We start from the raw sequence: 6,128 nt of genomic DNA on the forward strand, positions 1-6,128 counted from the left end.
TTAAGAGCCCGTGCCAATAAGCATTGAGCTTCACCCTATATAAACATGGAAAGTGCAAAAATTTATTTCTTGCTCAAATTTTGTGAACATGATGCATATGATTAGTCTTTCAGAAAAATATATCTACCCGGGCATATGACCTCTTGTTTCCATGGCAACCAGAGCATTTTGTCATACTTATCAGAGAAATATGTGAACTGGCCTATCCTGTTATAATTCTTATATTTGACATCAAAACTCTATGTATAATTTAATAATGTGGGTCATAAAGTGCTTTGAACTATATTTTTCTATTTTATAAGTAAAATTTAATTTGTGCTTACTTTTATTAAGATTTTACCGGTAGAATTATATCCCATAAAGAGCTATGTGGTTTGCAAATGCTGTGCACCTTTAGAAATTTCTATATATATCTGTAGAAGGAGAATGTTCCGTTCAATATATTAAATAAATAAAATTGGGTAGACTCTTAAAACTTTAAGTAAAATATCAGATTGAATTGTTGAAAAACGATTGGATTACCTCCCTTGCATGAGCTCTCTAGTAAAGGAGACCGGAAAGAATTGAACAAACAACAGTAGAGGAAATGCGGGAGAACAGGGAAAACTTCCAACTTGGAGTAGTTGGACAAAAACATATAATGGTATGTTAAATATGTATTTTTCATGTACATTTTTAGGTAAACTTTTGATAACTTTATCTATTTAAAGCAAGAGTAAAGATTAGGAAGGTACTTTTAGATTAATTTCTCTATCCTATGATGTGATATAGATATTGAGTGATGCAACGAACTTACCTCCTTACAGATAATTAAGAGCAACCTGTTATATGACTACTACATAAATGTTTGATTCTGCAGTTGTTAAATTACTCCTAATACAATTAAAGATATATAAATGCTAATAATGAAATTTAAAATAATTTATGCAAATGCTATTTGTGTATTAAAGATCTAGAGGTCATGAGATCACACTGCTGGTAAGACTAAAGTCCCTATATACACACATAAATCATTTTAACTCACCTTCTTCCCCATTTATAAATCGGAGTTTTAAAACCTAAACTATGTCCAAATCTTAGTTTTAGTCTTTCATAACATCAATGGAACAAACTGACAAGTATACTTATCTAGACTAATGAGTTTTTTCTACTAATTTGCCAAATGAGTAGGGAATGGTACATATACCAATTCATTGTGTAAAATAGCATCAAAGTTATTTTTATTTTTATGTTTTAGATGAAATATATTACTTAAATGACACAAAGAAAAGTTATTCTAATCCCTCCCCCCCCCCAAAAAAAAAAACCAAACAAACAAACAAATTGGAATCTGTTAATTTTATAAAAGGAAGCAAGATTGACTATGTTTAGGTAGTTCATAAATCAATTTGTCTGCTCATGAGTGTTAATGTATGTAAAAGTGTGTATAAAATTAATGAATAATAAAAAGAAACTGGGATTACAGTGTACGAATCCAAAATTTAAAAAAAAATTTAAGATAAAGTAGTCAATAATTTATCTTACCACCCCACCCCCTATCTTCAGGAAAACAGACCTAATTAATTCATAAAATTTGCATAAAAGAGTCAAAATATACATGTGTAAATTATGACGAAGGAATTTAGTAATGTTTGTCTTTGAAAATTGAACCACCCCACTCCAACTTCCAGAACTCCTATATATTTTGAAGCTTGTTCATCTGCATTGTTCCACTGTCTAACTGATTCATGATAATTATTTACATTGATTAGAATAGTGGGAATTGCATACGTATATAATGGTTATGCAGCCTTTACAGAAGATAGGATGTACATATAAGATTAATACATAAACTTGAAATTGTTTTTTTTTTTTTGTTTTTTTTATTACAGCAAAAGGTAGTTGAAGATAACATCCTGTTGCTTAAAGAAGCCACTGGAGGAAATCTACATGTGTCTTGTTTCGAACAATAATTTAAGTTTTAAATATAATTGTTTTACCATGTAGTACCAAATACAATTGCCACATAGCTGTCTAAAAAACAGTCTATCCCCAGCATGTGAAGGAATGGGGTAGAGGACTATGTATGTTATGTATTTTTTAAATATGATTTAGAGAGTTAATTCATGTAAGTGCCCAAATCACAGGTAAAACTTAAACTTGCCTGGACTCTTTGTATTAATTTTTTAGCATTTTTTCAATCATCATGTCTGTATAAACTAAATTTTAAATGAATAAATATTCCAAAAACATCATTTTTTTTTAATATTAAAAAAAATCTTGTATTTTTGAGCTATTAGGAAATGGGACTTTCAAGAATAAGTAGCCACTAAAAATTTTATTTTTGATTTTTAGGATTTTCCAAATTAAAATGGGGGATTTGGGAGAACATTCTGATTTTATTTATTACCAGATATTGTCTTAAGCATGTTAAGGAGTAGTTGTCAAGAGTTGAAGCATTATCCATACACTTTAAAAAAAAAAACTCCTCCCTAAAAAGGAAATGAAGATTGTGCAAAGGGGACAAATATTTTTTTTATTTACTTTATTAAAAAAAAATAGAAATATGTTCATAGGACATGAATGACCTGTCGAGGTTATATTAGTAATGCAACAGGAAAATTTGTATTAGTGTGCGAAATTTGATCAGAATATCTTGAATAGTGATGCAGTTGAATCGGTTACATCAGTATGTATCAGCGTAATGAAGTTTGACACTAATTTCAGAAAAGTGAGGTCAAAGGAAAAGCCAAGGTCAAAAAATGTTGATGCAGTTGAAAAGCTCTCATCAGTATGTATCAGCATATGAAGTTGCAAAAATATTATGAATGGTTTCTTTAAAACAGATTGAAACACAATTTGATGGAAGTGAGGTCAAGGTCAAATGAAAGGACAAGGTCAAAAATGTTGATGCAGTTGAATTGCTTACATGAGACATCTTTATGTATCAGCATAGGAAGTTTGGTAAAAATATCATGGATGGTTTTTTTGAAACTGAGCTTTCAACTGAGCTAAACTCAAAGTGTGACGGAAGGAAGGACAGAAGACAAACATGTCAAACACTTTATGCCAGCCCCGGCTATATTCATGGCAGGGTATAAATCAAAAACAAAGAGGGTGGGGAGGGGGGAGGGTGTTGTAGCCTGAACTCTTAAGCATGTTTTTACACAATGTTGTCAAATTAATTATTTGTTAATTAATTTTTAGTATAGTCTGACTTGAGTGACATAAGCAAAGCTAGGGAGGAAATAAAATAGATTTTTCATTTCATTTTCCTGTAAGTGCTTTCAGTACATGTAGTAATGTATTAAAGGAGAAACTTTTAAAGGGGAATTAATCATAACTGTTCTTAATAGGCTTTTCTGTTGTTGTTGTTTTTTTTTTTTTTTTTTTTTTTTTTTTGTTTTTTTTTTGGTTTTTTTTTTTTAAACTTTGCTGTTGTTTTGAATTCATCATCTTAAACACTATAGTATACTTTATACTGCAGGACAGAAAAATCTTAGAGAACATCAAGGGTGTTTTAATCATTATTGATGTTGAAGCATCAATATTTAGTGTGACAAAAGATTGATCATGATGAATTACTTTGCACATGTTTCAAATACTTAGTACATTTATTTCAACAACAGGCCATAACACTTAAAATTATTAACTTGGACCTCAATTAAGTTACTGACCTTGCCACTTTAGTCAAGGTCAACAGTAGAACATTAATTTTTCTTCTTGAATTGTCAAACAATTCACAAACACTGTGTATCAATGTATGAAATATTCAAAGCAGGGTTCAAAATATCAAGAACCATGTAGATTTAGTTAAGAAATTATTAGACATAGAATAAATAATAAAGAATAGTTTGACCTTGAGGTCAAAGGTCAAGATGAGGAGAAGTTAAAGTAATGTATGACTCATTACCTTTTACAGCTGAGCTCATGTGGAATAAGAATATATATTGTTTCTTTTAGGACAAATTACTTTTAGTGATCTGAATAGTTAACAGGAAATTATCCAAAAATACCTAAATTTGCTTATTTTTAAATCTCCATGGCAACAATGTTTTTGAAAGTCGACCCAATTCTATTATTATTATTATTTTGATTAACCAAACACTAATTTTTTTTTTCTTGAACTGTCTAACAGTATGCAACACCTTTGAACCTACTATTAAATGAAGCAAGGATTATAACAACTTCAAGGACCATGCAGCTTGAAAATTATGAGGCAAAAGATGAAGAGCGAATATATGATAAATGCCTCAAATGGCCCCTTAAAATGAATATCTTTTTATTTTACTTTATATATAGCTTTAATTTGTACAGCTATACATGCAACCTTTATTGGTCATTTTCAAATTGATCAAAATGCTGCTAATTTAGAAATATGACATCATAAGTTCACATTTCCCCGCCATTTTAGCATATTTTGTATAAAACTGCTTATATTCAAGCAGTTTTTCTTCCAGAAAATAGAGAGCGCAGAGTAGAACAAGCTTTATATTTTTACCTAAGATGTATCCATCCAATACTAATTAGTGACAGAAAAATTATGTATGTTCTACACTGCACTCTGTTTCCCATAAGACAAAACATCAAAAAGGCCTATTTTTTTGCCTTTTTTTGGTTAGATATTAAAAATACCATTATTTCTCATGTCATTTACAGCCAGTGAGTGCATATAAATATGAAAAATATATATATTTGGAAATATGTCTAATATATCCTCTTCTTCAAATTAAATATCAATTAAACATATCTCAATATCATTCTAAAATGTTTTATTTTAAGGGGGGCCAAAATTGGCTCTTATCATATATATCCTTTATAATTTGACATTGAAGTCAAAGGTCAAGGTGAAAAGAAGGAATATTTGTAATATATCTTCTTCAAATTAATTATCAATTAAACATATCTCAATATCATTCTAAAATGTTGATTTTTAGGGGGCCAAAATTGGCTCTTATCATATATAGTCCTTTATAATTTGACATTGAAGTCAAAGGTCCAGGTGAAGAGAAGGTCATGGTATTTTATGACTCATTTTCATTTAAGATGCACCAATTTGTTACATTTGACATTTTTTCTTACAGGGTAAATTACTTATAATACCATGAACTGTTCACAGGAAATCATCTATAAATGCCTAAATTTCCATATCTTTGAGTCTCCATGGCAACATTGTTTTTGATTGTCTACCCAATTTTATTTTCCTAATTCTTTTATTAACCCAACCCTAACAAAATCACACTAAAGAGTTTATAAGTAGTTGCACAGCATTTTTGAAAAAGTCTTTCAAAAAATGGTGCAAATTCAACTATTTTTTTGTTCAAATCATACCTCTTCTTCCCATCACCATAGCAACGCACCGAAAAAGTGTAATCATACTTAGTTGGTCACCAAAGAACTAAGAATTAAGTCCTCTTAAAGGAATGAGTAATTGCAAACAATCTTTTGACAACATCTATGTGCATATCTACTCTTTTTATGGCAATATTTGCCTGTTTTGAAAGTAAAAAATCTATTCTGGTAACTAAGGAAATGTTTTTCCTTGGATACGACAGTGTCGTTATGGTTAAAATCAGTATTTTTGTATTTTTTTTGTTTAATTGTGACAGAAATAATCCATCAACACTGATTTCAAGAAAATTAAAATTTTTGACTTTCCATTCAAAGCTCAATGCTTACTGGCATGGCCTCTTAAAAGTACACATTTAGCAAATTGTAAGAACTTTTTTTTGTAACTTTAAGGCTTGTTCTCCATAAAGATTTATTCCATCGAAGCAATCAAACAAATTTTGTCTCATTTACCATGTGCACATAAAACACTACTACAAAAAGTATAAATGGTTTAAAAACATTTCTTTTTAATTTTCAATATATAACCATTCCTTTTTTAATATTTTGTAATCATGTGTGTCTCAAACAAATAATTGATTCGGCATACATTAAAAAAAAAAACAATATTGAATTGAAATAGATTTTTTGGTTGAATTTGTTCCTCTTGAGGTTTTAAAGTGTATAAGTAATGATTTCTCGTTAATGTTTTACGAGACTATTTTTAAACGGAATTAGCTTCCAGCTTAATTTCTATGCATTATGATTCCTAGAGAACAGGATCTGTTTCAGAAAAAATCACTGAGATAATCTGTTTCAAT

This window comes from Saccostrea cucullata, unplaced genomic scaffold, assembly GCF_032062105.1.
Source record: "Saccostrea cucullata isolate Sc308-1 unplaced genomic scaffold, CSIRO_AGI_Scuc_v1 ctg1743, whole genome shotgun sequence".
Taxonomy (NCBI): Eukaryota; Metazoa; Mollusca; class Bivalvia; order Ostreida; family Ostreidae; genus Saccostrea; species Saccostrea cuccullata.